The sequence below is a fragment of the Grampus griseus genome (assembly GCF_964374135.1).
Source record: "Grampus griseus genome assembly, chromosome: 8".
Classification (NCBI taxonomy): domain Eukaryota; kingdom Metazoa; phylum Chordata; class Mammalia; order Artiodactyla; family Delphinidae; genus Grampus; species Grampus griseus.
Genome location: NC_139002.1, coordinates 3,871,462 through 3,890,865, shown reverse-complemented (window position 1 = coordinate 3,890,865; position 19,404 = coordinate 3,871,462). Strand labels below are relative to the sequence as shown.

The window sequence follows — 19,404 nt, the reverse complement described above, 5'->3', positions numbered from 1 at the left end:
AAACAACACAGAGAGTCAAGCAACATTAAAAAAATAAAAAAGAGGAATATGTTCCAAATGAAAGAACAAGATAAAACCTGAGGGGAAAAAGAAAACCACAACCTCCACCCTCCCCCCAAAACGTAAAACTTAATGAAATGGAGACAAGTAATTTACCTGATAAAGAATTAAAAGTAGTTGTCACAAAGATGCACACTGAACTGGAACAAAGAATGCATAAACACAAATGCCAAAGGGATGGAAAATATAAGAAAGTACCAAATAGAAGTCACAGAGCTGAAGGATATAGTAATTGAACTGAAAAATACACTAGCGGGGGTTCAACAGCAGACTAGATCAAACAGAAGAAAAGATCAGTGAACTCAAAGACAAGGCAGTGTAACTCAATCAGAGCAGCAAAAAGAGAAAAAAAAAATTTTTTTAAAGTGAAGGTAGCTTAAGGGACTTACGGGACAACATAAAACAGACGAACGTTCGCATTACAGGGCTCCCAGAAGGAGAAAGAGAGAAAGGGACAGAAACATTGCTTGAAGAAATAATGGCTGAACATTTCCCTAACGTCCAGATCCAGGAAGCCCAGAGAGTTCCAAAGAAGAAGAACCTGAAGATGCCCACACCAAGACACGTTATAATTAAAATGTCAAAAGTTAAAGAGAGAATCTTAAAAGCAACAAGAGACAACTTGTTACATACAAGGGAAGCCCCATAAGACTACCCACAGATTTTACAGCAGAAATTTTGCAGGTCAGAGTGGCGTGATATATTCAAAGTGCTGAAAAAAAAGAATCTCACAACCAAGAATACTACCCTGCAAAGTTGTCCTTCAAAATTGAAGGAGAGCTAAAGAGTTTCCCAAACAAGCAAAAGCTAAAGGAATTAGTTCATCACCACTAAACCAGCCTTACAGGAAATGTTAAAGGGACTTCTTTAAGCTGAACAGAAAGGGTACTAATTAGAATAAGGACACATATGAAAGAATAAATCACACTAGAAAGGTAAATACATAGCAAAAGTCATAGATATTCACTTACTTATAAAGCTAGTGTGAAAGTTAAAAGACAGAAGTAGTAAAAAATAACAATGATTACAATAATTAGTTAAGGGATACATAAGATAAAAGATGTTATAATGTGGCATTAAAAACATACAATTGGGGTGGAGAGTAATAGTTCATCTGGATTAATGCCATAACAAAATACCACAGACTGGGGGGTTAAACAACGTAAATTTATTTTCTCACAGTTGGAAATCTAAGATCAGTGTGTTGGTAGATTTGGTTTCTCTTGAGACCTCTCTCCTTGGCCACCCTCTTGCTGTGTCCTCCTATGGTCTTTCATCTGTGCCCGTGCCTCTGGCATCTCTCTGTGTGTCTGAATTTCCTCCTCTGATAAGGACACCAGTCAGATTGCAATAGGGCCCACTCATGTGACTTCATTTTGCATTAATCACCCCTGTAAAGACCTTTCCTCCAAATATTCTGAGGTGCTGGGTGTTAGGACTTCAACATATGAATTTTGGGGAGACACTGCTCAGCTATAGCACCACCCTGTACAGCTCTTCATTACACCCTGCTAACCATAGGCATGAGAATAGTCATTATTAGTATTATTTTAACAACAGCTCCTAAAACATACGGAGTATTTACTGTATGCCATGAACTATTCCAAACCCTGAAAATGTTATCTCATTCTTAAGCATAAACTTAAATAACTTGCCATGGACGCTCAGCTGGTAAGTAGATACAGGACTCGAATCCAGGAAGTCTGGCTCTGAATCTCTACTCTTAACCTCTCTGCTGTATGAGTACTACCACTAATAATCACATTTAATGAGAATTCATACGTGCCCGGCATGATCTTAAGAGCTTCATGGATATTACCTCATTTAACCCTGCAGTCCCTCATAAGGCAGGTGTTTCAAAATCACCCTCTTCCAGGAGGAAACAGATGCTGGCAGGATAAAAGTCACTCGAGGTTCACTGGTTCAAAGCTAGTGAACATGAGAGTCAGGGGATGAGTGTGTCTGTCTGACTACACAAAGCAACGTTCTCAACCGTCACACAATGCGCCTCCTGGCCGTAGAAGGTAGGAAATCATGGACTGTGTGTAAGGGGAAACAGCAGTCATGCTCCCCTTAACGCGGCTCCATAAAAGCCCCTTTAAGCAAATACCTTAATTTTCTAAGTCTTGGTTTCCCTATAGGGGAGGTAGACAATTGATAAAAAAAATGAGGAGAGGGTCTTCCCTGGTGGCGCAGTGGTTAAGAATCCGCGTGCCAATGCAGGGGACAAGGGTTCGAGCCCTGGTCCAGGGAGATCCCACATGCCGTGGAATAACTAAGCCCATGTGCCACAACTACTGAGCCTGCACTCTAGAGCCCGCGAGCCACAATTACTGAGCCCACGTGCCACAACTACTGAACCTGTGCTCTAGAGCCCGTGAGCCACAACTACTGAGCCTGTGTGCCACAACTACTGAACCTGTGCTCTAGAGCCCGTGAGCCACAACTACTGAAGCCTGCGCGCCTAGAGTCCGTGCTCCGCAACAAGAGAAGCCACCGCAATGAGGAGCCCGCGCACCGCAACAGAGTAGCCCCTGCTCGCCACAACTAGAGAAAGCCCGCGCGCAGCAACGAAGACCCAAAGCAGCCAAAGATAAATAAAGTAAATAAATTTATTTTAAAAAATGAGGAGAGGAGTAAAAAGCTTTTCTTCTTTGAAATGCTGGAAAAAGGGTGCTGTGTCAAGCATCACCCAATTTTCAGTTTCACTTTGGAAAGAAGCGTTTTGCTTTGCCTTTTAAAGTAGAACATTACCACTGAAACTGTGTGCTTGGAAATCAGTGGTAGATGAGCAGTGGCAGTCAAATAGCTGAGTCTTTAAAAAGACCATTCATTCTCCACGAGGTACACATTAAATTGAAAACCAGAAGCTGTGAAGTCCTTCAGAAACCCCAAAGTTAGCAAATATCTTCCAGAGTAAATTGGCCCATCCTCCCTCCTCCAGACCATATAGAACATGATCTATTTTAGACACAAGTCTGAGTAGGAAATCTCGGGATAGAACCTCCTTCTTTCCCCTACCTGTCAAAGGAACACATTCCAGTATAAATCAAGAAGGCAGCACAGAGGAAATCATTGCAAATGGCTAATTTTATTCCTTCTCCTATACTTTAAATCCACCTGCTTATTTGATACATTTCGCACGTAATTTATTTCTCCTAAATTTTAAATAGTTGTTGAATATTGACTAAATCATCAGCTTAAGATCAAGGGCCATGTCTCTCATTGTTCTTGTTTCTACTTTATAACGGTGCATAAAGTCATCTGCAGCAGCGAGCAATCAATACCAAGATCTACGTTTGCCAAGCATTTAAGTGCCAGGCATCATCCTAGGAGCAGTAGATCTTTGCTATACAAAACATGGTGCCAGACCAGCAGCATTTTCTTTGTTTGGGAGATTTTTAGAAATGCAGTCACTCAGACCCCATCCCACCTCCTGAATCAGCATCTGCATTTCAGCAGGACACTAGGGTCTTCCCTCTGCACATCCTGACCTGAGAGATACAGCTTTCCCTCATTTCATTTAGCCCTTACAGTAACTCTAGGAGGTAGGGATTATTGCCCCATTTTACAGATGAGAAAACAGTCTCAGGAAAATTACATTGCCCAAGGTCTTACTTACTAAATTGGTGTCAGGGGTTCAAATTCAGTTCTCTCTGTCTCCATACTCCATGCTTTTTCTGTTCTGCTATGGCTTTAGAGGAGAAAACATCTATGGTAAAGATTCAGCTCTGATGATGCCTGGGTTCCCTGCGTTTTCTGAAGTTTGCTGGGATAAAGCTGATATAGTTAGAATGTCTGAAGGCGCTGACCAGTAGAATGTAAGTGTGGTTCATTCCTTCGTTCACTCTTGTGAGACCACGTTGTTGTTGAGGTTCTCTTGGAACCTGGCAGCGTGGGGAGGACATCCAGGGTACAGAGCCTAAGGGGCTTGGTGCTTGCCTGGGAGGGATGCTTGTTTCTGAGAAGTCGTGAATGTACTGGCTGCTCAGAGACCAGGGGTGCTTCTGATATCAACTCACAATCCTCTAAAATGGCAGGCTTCCTGGAGCTCGAAGTATGCCAGTTACCCCCAGGTAATAAAGGATTTTGGTCCTTCTACATGGCTGGTCAGGATGCAGCGTCTTTTCCCCTATTGTCTAGGGAGGGAGTCATAGGGGGCAGTTTGGAGTTCCTCCAGTAACACCAGCGGCCAGGCTCTGCTTTCCCAGCTCCAGTCTCTCACAAGCGGGGCATTTCCATTTTCTTGAGGTTCCTCCAGGAAGAGGCTGGATGTGGTGTCCACCTGGCCAGCTGGTGAGGGAAGCAGCCCCACCCGCAGACTCCCACTTCACATCCAGAGTGGGGAGTGAGCTTAAAGCTGCCGGGCAAATAAACCCTAATGGCTTTTCTCCTGCATTTACATTATCAGGAATTTCTTTGACAGGCGTTATGATGATAAACGAAAAATGCTTTGCACCATTACATCAAGCACTAATGCAGAGTGCAAAAAAACTTCTGCCTTTTTTTTTTAAAAAGGGGAAAAAGAGAGAAAATAGCAGATGGGAAAGCAATTGGCTCCTGGCGTCCTGCTAACTTATTTGCATACGGCCTGCATGGGGACTGCCTGGAGGTGGTGCCACTCACACTGCCCTGGGGCAGGTCCCTGCCTGCCGCCTTCCTTCTCTACACTGCGAAGGGTTGCCAGCCTGGATTTTCCATTTCTCAGGGATTCCTGAGCCACTTGGGCCCACTGGGCAGGCAGGCAAGCGGAGTTATGCAACCTCCTCCAATCATTACAGATAAATGCCTGACGTATCTGATTGGCCTGTGAACCAGCATGCTGTCCTCAGAAGGAGCGTGCTGATGATTTTACGGTCCAGTTGCAATAGCTTACTTTTATTTTGTATCCTCTTATTCTTCGTTTGTTTTCCTTCTCAAATTTAAGTGCGCTTTGTTGTGAAGATCATTGGATTAAGAAGCAAAAGGCTTGAACTGAAGCTCTCATTTTCTCTCCTGCCTTCAAATCGTGAGGGAGCCATTCTGGGACTCAGTTTTCCCATCTTTAAAGTGGGGACGTTTGATACTTTGATACTCTTGGGGGTTACTTGTTCCGTTTTGCTTTGTACGGTTTGATTTTTTTGGTTTGTGCTTGGTAGGGGGCAGGTGAGAAATAATTGAACTGAAATACCGTGTGTGCGAGGTTTTGTACAAGGTAAAGGCATAGTGTCCACACAGCTCGCACCAGCTCCTTGCTGAGACTTACAGATCAGGATGTCTAAACAGTCTGGGACCAAGCGTCTCAGTCAATAGCAGCCTTTTGATGGTAAGACCCCCAAATCACTGAAGTAAATAATAAACACATTTAAAACCCTACAACAGGATAAAGAAGACCTAGAAATCTGAGTGGGGAAGGAGTTCTGAGTCTGGGGTCGAATTCTGGCCCCCCTCCAAAATCACTAAAACAACTTGCTCATAAGGCCAAGCTGAGTCCGTCGCTTCCCATGGTAAGGGGAGCGCCGTGTCTGCGTGGTCTTCCTGATGCTCCTGGGAGGAAGGGCACATCCAGGCTACTTTTGAGATGTCCAGGCCTGGTTTTCAGGGGGTCTTTCAATGTGAGCACTAAGGAGGGGCTGATTAGGATCCAGATGGACCCCAGTGTAACCTCTTAGGATGGGGAGACACAAGGAGTCTTGGCGGAAGCTGGCCTTTGATGTTTTCTGTTGATGACTTAATGGGTCTTTCAGGAAGCTCCTGGAAGGAATAATAAAGTTATTCAGAAATGTTACCTTCCTGGGCAAGAGTCTTAGAACTATGAAAGTGTTGATGAAGACAGTGGAAGAGGAAAGACAGTGAGAAATGCAGAGTATGGGGTCTCGTCTCACCAAGTGGGACCTTTCGAAGCTGGTCACGGGGACGGTCTCGAGCTGGGGATCCATGACTCTTGCTGCTGGCAGACTGTGAGTGTCACCTCCTGGAAGCAGCCATTGAGGGCCTGATGGGTCCTGCAGCCAGGAGGGTCCTGTTTGGCCAAGAGGTGACCTTGTCCTTTGGATCCTTTGCAACCTTCCTGAAGACAATTAGTGGCCACAATCTGGGTGTCAGGGTGAAGTCTGGGAACGGAGAGTGCATGTTCTTGATTTCGTGTCCACGTGTTTCTTTGTTGGGCCCGTGAGTGAGGAGGCTGGGCACCCTGCTCAGGGCGGTGGTGGGAGGGTGGCAAGGAGCCTGGACGGAACCCAGGAAGCACCGCATCTGCGTGCCGGCCAGAGAGACCTGAGGGCCCCGGCTTCACACCGTGAAGTGACCCAGAGCTCAGGTCGGGGGGCAGAATCTCTCCACTCTCAGATTCTAAGGAGTTGTATTGAGCAACTGTGAGTAAAAAACAATTAAATTTGCTAGAGGTCTGCGAAATCAGATCTAATCTCTTTGGGGACTTAGAAAATACAAGCAAACAAAAGGGCTGAGTTATCGATCGCTGCATTTCAGGGGCTCTTAATCTGAAATGAAATCAGCCTGGCCTGAGGCCCAGAGGCCAGAGACCCTGCTATTCATCCCCTCCTGCAAACACCCCCGTCCCCGCCACCGTCAGGAGGCCCACCTGTCAGAACCAGGACTCCTTGCTTGAAGAGTGAATTAGCGGGCAGGTGGCAGAGAGCTGCGGCCACTGGGCTTTCCTGGGCACAAAAGGCAGAGGAAGAACTGGAATATTTTCTTAAGTGTAAAGCAGAGGGGCAAATTGGGCTCACAGCTCAACATCACTCCTCTTCACATCTCAAGAGAGGTACCTGCACCGGCGGCCGTGCTTGGCCTCCATCCTCCCATTTCCCTTTGAGGAGGTGCTGTCACTCTATTATCTTCCCCACAGTCCGTCTTTACCCCTTTGACCTTCAGAGTTGGAGGGGGAGGGTGGCAGTGGGACTGGTGTGGTGCGGGGGACTTGCCCAGGAGAAGGAAGGCTTTGACCTTGAATAAAGGAGCCCGTGACTTCCCCTGAGTTCAGGTCGCCTCTCGGATAAAGGAGAGGCAGCTGGGGTCTCACTGGGCATGTCCAGTCCTGGAGCCGAAAACCAGCACTTGAGGGGGCAACGTATCCGATCTGGGTTTTGTTTTATTTTTTTGGTAATTGTAAGAAAGATCATTTCATACTTCCTGAAGCAAACCAAAGGAGGTCTGAAAAACAAGGTGGCTCCTTTGGCAATTACCCTGAAAAGATCCAGCAGATAACTCAGAATGCCTTACAGGTTACTGAGAAAGAAGCTTCTCAATTGACTTCTAAGACCTGGGGCATAGGAAAGAGGAAAATGACCAACACCTATCTGTTAGTGAGACCGCTTTGTCTTAGCGCATTCAGCCTGCTATACAGAATATCATAGACTGAGTGGCTTCTGAACAACGGAGCTTTATTTCTCACAGTTTTAGAATCTGGGAAGTCCAAGATCAGGGTGCCAGCAGATTCCGTGTCTGGCAGATTCCGTGTCTGGTTCATAGATGGCTGTCTTGTGTCCTCACGCGGTGGAAGGGGCGAGGGGACACTCTGGAGCCCTTTCACAAAGGCACTAATCCCATTCATCAGGGCTCCATCCTTATAACCTAATCACTCTTCAGAGGCCCCACCTCCTAACACCATCACGTTGGAGATTAGGCTTCAGCATATGAATTTGGGGAGGACATATTCAGTCTTTAGCATCTTTGAACTGTGGTCCCCAGGAAACCACAAGTGAACTGAACTCACAGGACAGGTGAATGTGAAAATCTTCAAACTTACAGCTTAAAATCTTTACATCACCATGAATAGGATTGGACCTCACCTCCATGCCCCCTGCCCCTCAATGTTCTGCCCACACCCCCAGTCTCCCAAGAGGGTCTCTAAACCTTCTTTCTCAGCCCACTGCACATCAGCCTCCATTGCGACCCTGGTCAGTGTCAACCATGACCTTACCACTGACTGGTCTCACCCCTTCTTCAGCTGGATTTCCTTGGCAGCTAGGGCACTGCATTCTTCTGCTTCCCCTTCTGCCTCTGGAACTGTGCCTTTGTTCACTCTTCTGCATTTCTCTGATCGACTCGACACCCAGGTTTGCCGAGGTTTCCCCTTTGACTCTCTCTTACATTTCTGTACCCTCCGAGTGATCACTCTGTCCCCACAACTTCTGCTCTCAGTGTCACCAAAGGACAACCAGATTTACGTCTTTAGCCCAGCTCTCCCCGCTCTGATCTAGATACATATTTCCAGCTACCAGTTAAACGTGTACCTGAACGTCCCACAGGTCTCTCACACTCCATACATAGAAAACCAGATTCTCAAATCTTCTCCTCACCACATTGCTGGGACTGATGGAATCTCCATTCACCTGGTTTCCCAGGCTGGAACTTTTGACAGAAGCTTCACTCTTCTCTCTGTCCACCTCCTTATTCAGTTTAAATCCATACTTCATGGTTTAGCATACGAGGGTCATCATAAGCTGGCCATAGCCACCTTTCCTTGCCTGTACCTCCATCCAACCTAGGCCAGTTTTCTACCATACTCCCTCCTTTTAGTGCTCTCTAGCACTGCATATTTACTTATTTATTCTTTGTTCATTTGTCTATAAATATCTACTATGTGTCCGGCCTCTTTCCCTTTTGATGGCTTCAGTGCCTTATTCTATAAGACCCGCTTCGGGTGGTGGCTCCTTTGGGAAGCCTCCTCTATTCTACCAGATGGAACTGACCACTTACTCCTGGGTCTTCCCAGGGTACACACCTCCCCTGCCTGTGTCTCACTATGTGATGACATATCTGTCCCTGCCCCCAGACTGGAGGAAAGAACAGAAAGAAATTACTTCTTTATCTTTGTATCATTCCAACTTTGTAGCACAATTTCTGGCACACAACAAAACCTCAACAAATCTTGGTACAATAAATGAGTAAATGTTTGGATTAGGAATAAATTCTGCTTCAGACATTGGTAAATCTTAGAGGCAGATGTGGTCCCGCCAAGGAGCTCTCACCTGAGTCCTGGAAGATGGTAATGCTTTGTGTTTAATTTTGAAGGGACTGAGGGATGGTAAGGAGACCTGCTGAACAGGAACCAAGCCAGGGAAGGGTGCCCGGGAGAGAGGCAGCCTCCTCAGAAAAGAGTACAAAGGGCACAGTGAGATGGAGAAAAGCCCAGGTTCTCCCTCACTTCCAAGATGTGGGCAAGGAGCCCGCTAGCTTCAGATTCCTATTCGTAAACAGGAAGAAGTTTGTTGCAAGAATTCAATGAGTATCCTACGTGCATTCACGAGTCATTCATGAACCCCGATTTTGGACGTCATTACTTTTGGGAGTAATTATCTGTAAAGCTGATGATAATGATGATTATGAAAAAAATATGAGGAATAAAGACAAAGTGACACAAAAATTAATAGCTGTATAACTTACACAGGAAAATTGAAACCTGAAAATAACTGGAGAACACTAAAGCCATTTGAATTGACAACTCCGCTAGTTCCATACATGGTATTTGAACACTTATCAGACTAGGGGACTCTCATGTAAAGAAATGCTTGAGAATGCAGCTTTGTCCAGTCTCTGTATGACTCAGGTTTTCCACTCATACAGTATTGCTCCAGTGCATGTATTCAGTGGGATTTATAATGCAATTATGAATTCATGCCATAAACCCTTCCTAGTCTCCAAAAATAGCTTGCATTTCCTACTGACGTGTCCCAGGGCACCCTGATCTTACCCTTACCATGGCACTGACATTGCAGTTGTTGGTTTACTTCTCAGTCTGTCTCAGATGTTATTTGAGCATCTTGTTCCCTGTGCTCCTGGTACTTAGTGGCGTGTGAAACTCGTAAGTTGGGTATTTATTCATTTATTGACACACACAGGGGAGAGCCTCCACTGTGCTGGCCCCCAGCTTGAGCCGTGCCCCTCAAGTGTCCACTCACGGACACTGTGGAAGAACGGGACTCAGCCATAGGAATTATTTAATGGACGTTGCAGTAAGTCCAATACAGCAAAAACATGGGCCCCCGACCATGTTTGAAGGTGTGGGATTTTTGAGGAAATTATATTAAAATCTAAAATACGAGAAAGAGAAAGAATTATCCATACTGAGCTTGCAAGGGAAGCTGGATGTGAGGACCCATCCAGGCTGAGAGGCTGAAACCAAACACCTGAGCCCCAGACAGATAAAGGATGGGTTCCCCGGGTTACCAAGTCAGCTAAGAGCAGAAGAAGGATTAGAATCCAGGGGGGTTATCCCAGGCCACACAACACAATGCAGAGCTGTGGTCGGGAAAACAAGAGAAAGCCTTGAGGGACTTGAGTGTGACAGCGGGCCGACATCCATACTGACTGCAGGAAAGGAAAACAGCGACTTCATGCTGCAAGTCACATCGCACTCATGGGCACCAGGCAGTTCTCCTTCAGCAAGACACCTGTCCTGCCCCTTATCAGCCACTCAGATGGCAAGAGTGGCGCTGACGGGTCCCAGACCCCGACAGTGCACCTCGACCACTTTCTTTTATTAGAAATTCTCCCTGCAGGTTACAGCAGTGAGGGGCCTCTCTGGGCCACACATCCCAGATCCTGGGTAATCTGCTTCCCCAGAAGGCTCTCTCCCAGCAGGATCCTGCAGGCTGCCTCCCTAAGAGCCTCTGAAGCCTGTAGCTGGATCCCAGGCGGTGTCTTCTCCACCCATCGGGCTATCCCCTGGGGCGCAAGGCAGCCTCCCGCCCACGGCCGCAGGGGGAGAGGCTGTGCTGATGCATATCGGCTTGATTTGCAGCAGCTCTGGGCAGAGGGTCTCAGAGACCTGCAGAAAGCCCCTGGTGTGGGTCGCGTTTGTCTTTTGCATTTTCTCAGTGGTGTCTGCCTGTTTCTGTGGCTGCGCTTCAGCCCTGCCCAGGACTGCAGCGTTCCCATGGGGAATCACTCACTAGGAGTGTGGGTTTCCCATCTGGGCTTTGTGGACAGAGGGAGGGGAGAGGAAAGGAAGAGAGCACGCTGGAGGGGAGTTAGTCACTCAGCACTGTGAGGGCTCAGCCCCTGGAGATCTACTTCTTGCCTGAGACACCCCCTCCCGACACCCCTGTATACTCATGCTTACTTGGGGCGGGGTGGGAGTGGGGATTGACAGGTAGAAAAGGTCAAAAGATACCTCTGAGCAAAGGGAAGTCTAGGTTCAGGGTCTGCTAGCCTGACGCTCCACTGACACAGAGCTCCAGGACAGGAAAAGACCTGTGCTCAGTGACTAGCCCCAGCCCCTGGCCCTTTAATCCATGTGTTAATTCAGTAAAGGTGCATTATCTCATTTGATTCGCACAAACGCCCTGAGATCTGCATGGAATAGTTTTGGTCTCTATGTCCATTTCACAGCTGAAGAGGTGACCCTCTCAAGGTCACCCAGAGCCTGGAGCCCAGCAAGCATCTTCTGGTACGGCAGTCTCTGGATGAGGGTCTGCTTGCCCCTCGGGTCCCCACGCAGAAGCAGAGCCCTGGGTGGAACAGAGCCCAGCAAGGAGACCCTCCTCTCCTCATCACACTCCACCTGCCCCCCTCCCCCTCCTCCCCTCTCCTGCCCTCCCCATCACTCCCCTCCCCCTCTCCCTCTCCTCTTCCCCACTCCTGTCCTCCCCATCACTCCCCTCCCCTCCTCCCTACTCCTGCCCTCCCCATCACTCCCCCTCCCCTCCTCCCCACTCCTGCCCTCCCCATCACTCCCCCCCACTCCTGCCCTCCCCATCACTCCCCTCCCCCTCTCCCTCTCCTCCTCCCCACTCCTGCCCTCCCCATCGCTCCCCCTCCCCACTCCTGTCCTCCCCACTCCTGTCCTCCCCATCACTCCCCCTCCCCCCACTCCTGCCCTCCCCATCACTCCCCCCTCCCCACTCCTGCCCTCCCCATCACTCCCCCTCCCCCTCCCCTCCTCCCCACTCCTGTCCTCCCCCATCACTCCCCCTCCCCCACTCCTGCCCTCCCCATCACTCCCCTCCCCCTCTCCCTCTCCTCCTCCCCACTCCTGCCCTCCCCATCACTCCCCCTCCCCCTCCCCTCCTCCCCACTCCTGCCCTCCCCATCACTCCCCTCCCCTCCCCCCACTCCTGTCCTCCCCCATCACTCCCCCTCCCCCCCACTCCTGCCCTCCCCATCACTCCCCCTCCCCCTCCCCTCCTCCCCACTCCTGCCCTCCCCATCACTCCCCTCCCCTCCCCCCACTCCTGTCCTCCCCCATCACTCCCCCTTCCCCCCACTCCTGCCCTCCCCATCACTCCCCCCTCTCCCTCTCCCTACTCCCTGCTCCTGACTTCCCCCATCACTCCCATCACCCCCTCCCCCACCATACCCCATCTTTCTCCCCCACCCCTCACCACCCCCATCCCCCAGCATTTCTAAACCTTCTTGTTTGAGTGGTGGAAGGAGGAATGATGAAAGGTCCCTACAAAAATAATTTTCAAGGAAGAAACACTTCTATACCTAATGATCCTTATTTGAGAACTTAAAGAAAGCTGAATGCGTGCAGGAGATTTTGAACCTTCCCAGCGGGGAGGGAGGAGCGGGCCCTCTGCACTTTGACAGGTTTGAATTCTTACTGCCAAGAACACTGTGGAGGAGTGGGTAAATCCTCTTCGGGGAGCGAGCTGCCCCTTTTGATGCAGGAAGATAGACTTCAGGATGAGCTGGGCTGCAGACATGTTCACTGCTTCCTTTATTCTCTGCGAGGCGCTGGGGGATCACGGTGAGCACAGCGACACCCACAGATGTGGACTCTACACTCTGGTGGGGAGACGGACGGTAAATGGATAATTTTCCCATTAAAAAGTGTGACGATTGCTCAGCAGAACATGTTTCTGTGAGAGAGACTGACAGCAGACCCCATTTATATTAGAGGGTGTCAGGGAAGACATTTTTGAGGAAGTGACAATTAAACAGAGATGACAAAGCGATAAACCCCACCCAACTGAGAGAGATACATGAATTGTTCAAGGTCACATAGGTAGGACACAGTGGAATTAGGACTAGGGTCAGAGGATATTATTTTTATCAAAATAATCATATATCTACAAGTACACTACAAGCGTAATTAAAAACTAACAACCGGCCTCACTCTCCCCACCCAAGAGTCCACACTTCAAAGCCAACCATTCTCAACTCCCATCTGTTTATTTGGACATTCACCTCCTGGTTTCTAAATACCGTGCTTATAAAGCTATTTCCTAAATCCTAGACACCAATTTACTACAGAAGATGAAGGGCTAGCACTCTTATACCTCCCCTTAGCACATTGACTTCTCCCATTTTCCCAATATATAGGTTTACATCAAATGTTTGGTCAAATCAATAGCCAATGTTCCTGTTATCGATATAAGGCAAATCAAACCAAGTCAATTATAATTTCATTTACTTTCTTATGCAACTTCCTACTTTTCTTGGAGTTACTTATTTTTCTGTGCACGTATGCCTGTTTCCCCAGAATCTTTCTCGTTGTGCTGTAAATAAGTCTCACGCATGAGGCAATCTAGCAGTTTTTATTGTTGTTGCCTGTTTGTTTGAGCATCTCTTCTAGAACCTTCTATCGGCCTGCTCCATTTGAGCAGGCTGTACTGCAGGCCTGTTTCACAGCTGTCATCCAGCTATTTAACCTTAGAATCATCTGCTCCCTCGCCCGGTTTGGAGTTAATGTTTCTAGGACCAATGACTTCTGTTTTCTCCTGTGGTTTGGAGGCACACACTTTTCAGCTACTTCCTGAGGAAAGCGTTGACAACTTGCTTGTTTGAAAAATATCGTACATCTTTCTTCACACCTGATTGTTAGTCAGGTTAGACATAGAAATCTCACCTCAACGTGTTTTTACCTCGGAATTTCCTTGTTATCCTGTAGCTTCCAGTGTGGCTGTTCAGAAATGTTGTGCTACTCTGGTTCCCGTGTCTTTGTATGTGATCTGTAGTTTTCCTAGAAAGGTCTTAGGCAATGTTCTTTATCCCTGGTATTTTGAAATGTCTTCATAGAGTGCCTTGGTGTGGGCTATCTTTTTTTTTTTTAAACTTACTCTCCTAGGTACTTGGTGAATTCCTTTTCAATCAGTTTTGGAAACAAATCTTTTGATATTTATTCGCTAATTTTCTCCTCTTTTTTTTTCTCTTTTTCTTTCTGGATGTTCCATTAAATGGATATGTATAAATATACACACGTACATATATATACAGACACATATATATATATTCTCCCATTTCTATTTTCTATCTCTTCGTTCTACTTTCTGGGAGATCTCCTCCACTTTATCATCTTACATTTAAAATGAATATTGCCTTATGCAATGGTTTCAGCTGTAGCATTTTTAATTCCTAACACTTCTTCAGTGTTCTCTCTCGTTTGGTCTTGTCTGAGAACAAGTGCTCGGAAGCCCGTTGGGAGGTCTGCGTGGGAGCATGTTGACCTGAGAGCCATCTTGTAGGGAATGGTAAACAGCCAGAATGAGCAGCCAGACACTCCATGGAGGATCTTCAAGTAGCAACAGTTTTGCTGCTTTCTCGTGGGTGCATTTTTCAGCAAAAACTCCCAGCCTGCTGAACTGTCCGTCACCTCTGACTCTGGAGCCTTGTCCCCAGGCATCCTCACGCTGGGCGTGCAGGGCTGGTTAAAACACAGGTTACCCAGGCTTCACCCCCGAGGTTCTGATCAGGAGTTCTGGGATGCAGCCTGTGACTCTGCATTTCTAACAAGTTCCCAGGTAACCCTGATGAACACTTCTAGAGCAAAAGCTTTCCATCTCTTACCAGGATAGAAGTCTGGTTTTCAAGTCTGAGAAAGGTTTTAGGGAATACGCCGTCTTCTCGTAGAGACTTTCAAGTCTCCTTGTTTTTTGCCTCATCCATGACCACAGGCTCCACAAAGATGTGGTGTCCCGAATTCACGAGTATTTCTAGAGTGTCGCAGCCTAAGTCAGCTTGCTGCTCCCATCCGGGCATTTTGGTTTTAACTTTCCCTGCTTGGCTAAGTCAGTGACTATTCATTCATCCGCTTTCCGTCCTGTACAATTTTGTCAACATATTTCATCTGATGTTTTCTCCCCTGCTTCATTTGTCAACATAGGTTTTTTTTTTCTTTAGTGTTATTTTGGATGGTATTGGAAGGAAGCAGAACGTGACACAGCTCTTCAGGCCACAGTAATTAGTCATGTCAAGAGTTTTTTCGATGGTAGGGCTTTGCTTCCCTTCTAACAGGAAGTACAACTGCCTTTGGCAGTGCGCTCAGAATAGACTGGAGCCGCCCCCGACCGGGGACCAGGTACGCGCCATCACCCTCATCACAGAAGACACTCTCATCCTCATTCCTGCTGAGCAAGGAATGCTTCCAACCGCAGAAAGAAGAAAAAGCAGTTTGACATTTTCTCAACTATTTGGAATTTTTTCTAGCACAACAAGCAGTTTATCCTCCGCTTTGATTCTTACTGAATTAAGGAGGGAGAAAAGAAATCAATTCACTCTCCATATGATGCCACTCACTAAACACTATGGAATATGTAGGAAAGAGGGAAAAAAGATAAATCCGTCAACTAACAAGATAAGTGCCTTGTTCCTCCATCTGTTACTGCTGTGTCCTTATCTAGGATAGGAGTGTGGCAGCCACAATATATCTGTGTCAGGTATTATATTCCAAAGTCATATGAACGCATTTTCATGCGAGGAGCCATCCATGATCTCGCCGAGCCACGACTAAATTGGTCCTGAGGCATGCACTGTCTTTTTGCACTTGGAAGTCCATTGAATTCACAGGCAGGAGGGTGATGGTGTCTGTCTCCCGGCTTTTCCAGCTTTGACTCTCTCTCTGCCGTGCAGGGGCTGGTGGTGAGGACTTAGTTGATTCACCTCTGAGGACGTGCCAATGTCCTTCCAGGATACAGGAAAGCATTGGAGGCCTGGACGAGATGGATAGAGAGGTCTGCGTAGGGGTACATCTATAAAGATTGCATCATTGATTAGATGATTGATTAGCTGTGCCACTTCTTAGCTGGGGAAAACTACAGAAGAGCGTTCAATTGGAATGACATCCCAGGCACTTGAGCAGCCCCAATTATCCTGTGATGATTCCTCATTCAAAAACAGAGTTTATTTTGAGGACTGAGCCCTGACTGAGCTCCCAGGTGCAGACAGAGATGCTGACACGTGGCGTCAGAACCCGTGCTTTGGCATCTCTGACAGGAGCTGAGAGATGTGGTAGATAGATATAACTTGTTTGCATCCACGGTGGAGTCTGAGCTTTGCATTTTATTGGAGATGGTGTAATTCATCTATATTATCATCACTGTCATCGTCATCATCCTCAGCAGCAGTGGCACTGCAACAGCGGGGACATCACAGCTTTCAGCACTTGGTGAAAACCTTATCCGTGTTCATCTCTGTCCTCCTAGCCTCAGAGCATTGAACACATAACACAGGGGATGTGCTGGACAGCGTGACTTAAGCTGTAGGTTTCATGAGCTAGAATTGTATCAGGGATCCAGGTGAGATACACGAGCAACTCAACTTTGTAAGTGGTCAAAGGCTAGAAAGAAGGGAAGCAAGCAAAAAACGAAAAAAAAAAAAAAACGCAAATAAATTCAGGGAATGAAGACTTATTATATTGTGGTAGAATAAAGGAGAGCGAAGGCTGAAGTTTTTCTTCCAAGTTTCAAGTTATGATGCCTACGTTTAGGAATAGGAGAGAATAGATCATATTCCAAAGTTTTCTTTGGAATATATTGGGATTGAGATGCCTGAGAGACATCAGCTGAAGGAGGGCTATCCTACAAGAAGTGAGTGTATGAGTCTAAAACTCAAGGGCGATGTCCAGGCCTAGAGATGCAGACGTGGGACCATCGGTGCACAGGTGGTGTGTTAGGCAGTCCTAGGTGCTGTCCAATGATCCACATCCACTGATTTTCATGCCCTGTGTAATCTCTTCCCCTTGGGTGTGGGCTGGATTATTGTCTCACTTTTAATGAGTGGGCTACGGCAGGAGTGATGAGATATCACTTCCGAGGTGATGTTATAAAAATATTGTGACTTCCACCGTGGGCTCTCTTTATCAGCCCTTCTAGGATCACTCACCTTGGTGGAAGCCGGCTTCCATGGTGTGAGGCAGCCCTGCGGGGAGACCCAGCGGGCCAGCAAAGAATGTGTGAATGAGCTTGGAAAAAGACCCCCCACCCTGCCCCATCCCCTCAGTGGAGACTTTAGTTGAAACCATGGTTCTGGCCAACTGCTTGACTGCATCCTCATGAGAGAGCTTGAGTCTGAGGGACTCAGCTAAGCCTCTTTCTGATTCCTTACCCACAGAGACCATGAGATAATAAATGTTTTTGGTATCAAGTTGCTAAGTTTTAGGGTAATTTATTACATAGCAATGGACTGCTAATACAGGTGGTTAAAATTATGAAACTATTGGAGCTCATCCGGGAAGATGGTGTAGGGAAAGAAACATAGACCCTGATGCTCACTAATGCCTAAAGGAAACAAACAAAAAGAGAGTCGATATGCGGAACAAAAGAAACAGTAAGAGTAAAATGAGAAAAAACAGGGCAACTTGGCTTTATAAAAAACACAGGAAATGCATTTTATAGAAAGAAAGAGATCAACAGTATTCCATACTGCAGATACCTCAAATAATATAAGGTCTGAAGTGTCCTATAGTTTTGGCAATTGGGATATAATCTGGCTGATCTTAGCAAGAGTGGTTTCAGTGGCGTAGGGAGGGATAAAAGCCAGATGGCAGTGGTTGAGGAATAAATGGTGCGTGAGGAAGGGGAGAAGGTGATTGTAGACTATATTTTCTGTTTTGGTTTGGTTTTTGACTATGTTTTGAGAAAAATGATTGAGGAAGGGAGACGGGTTGTATGATCAAAGAAGATGTGACAAAATGATGGCTTTTCATGATGGAAGGGCTTGGATGCATTTATGACTACAAATAGGGACAGAGGAGAGGGAGTGGGAATTTCAGGACGGGTTAGGGATGACCAGTGGAAGAAAGGCACAGAGAAAGTGGGAGAAGCTGGAGTCAAGCACACAGGTGGAGGGAGTTGGCCCAAATAGGACTGTAGCTCATCAGCTAAGACGGAGGTACAAAGATACTGAAGATACAAAGATACAAGAGAAGAAGTGGGTACATATATGTGCTTCTGGGAAGGAGGATGAGAAATTGTATGAGAGTACCCTTGACCTTGATTTTTTTAGAAAAGCAGGCAGGGGGTTAGATCAAGACAGTGCTTTTCAAATTTTTCCACTCAGTATCCCTAATGAGAGAGGAGGATGCACAGTCCCTAGGAATCTGAAGTCATAGCACAGAGTGGTCAGCCGCACACTAAAAAATTAAAATTCATTATTAATACATACTATTTATATTATATTCGTATTGTAGCCGTATTTTCATCTGTTTTAAATTTGTTGTATTTAACTTTCCTCCAAAGTTAAAAATGTAAGTTTCTGAAAGCTGCATTATATTTATCTTTTTGGTAGTATTTATATTATATTTATATTACCTTGTTTTCTTTGTATTATTACGTTTATCTTGGCACATTGCCCTATATTATGTGTAACTTGGTATATTGCCCTGAGGGTATTTCTCAAGGGGTTTGCAAGTTCCAGGCTTAAACCATTAGCACCCACTGTCACATGAGCTCAGTCAGATTTTGAGATTCATTCAGGTCTCAGTGGCCACCTTGGGAAGCACAGAACTTCACCAGAGTGAATGAATGAGAAACAGAAAATGCACATCTAGATGAGGAGATGAGAAGGCAGAGGGAGAGGTCTCAAGCCCGGGGCAGCATCACCAGACTCGGGCTCTTCGGGGCAGCAGAGGTAGGGCTGTGTCCTCGTGGGGCACACGGAGGAGTTGGTATTTGAGGTCGGGCATGGGGTAGAGTAATCAGCCCCGGAATTGCCGGAGTTGGCTGGAGACAGTGGAGGTTGGGGAGGGGTGTAAGAGTGTGAGTGACAAGAACACACTTGACTTCCCCGTTTTCCCAAGTGACAGACCCGATGGGCATTAACTCCTGCAAGGTGAGATTTTATACACACCATCTAAGCTCCTTTGTTCTGGGGGGACACCACATAAATTATTGTGAGCCCACTTCTTTCTTCTTCTAGATCAGGGATTGGCAAACTCACTCCCACTGGTCAAATCCAGCCCCTGGCTCTCCCCACCTCTTGTAGTAAATCAAGTTTTCTTGGAATAGAGTCATGCTTATTTGCCGGCATATTGTCCATGGCTGGCCTTCCCTGATAACGGCAGATTTGAATAATTGTGACAAAGACTTTATGGTTCACCAAGCCTAAAATATTTATCTGCCTATTTATAGAAAAAGACCTCTATGTTAGCATGACCTATATCGTGAGATAAAACTTAGCAAA

At 46.7% G+C, this 19,404-nt stretch overlaps 1 protein-coding gene across 4 annotated transcripts in view; it reads left to right on the top strand.

Annotated features, from left to right (window-relative positions):
• Nucleotides 1-19,404, top strand: part of LOC309826206 (neurotrimin) — a gene marked incomplete at both ends in the record, with an annotated part of 942,560 nt that overhangs the window by 56,962 nt on the left and 866,194 nt on the right. The window lies entirely within an intron of this gene.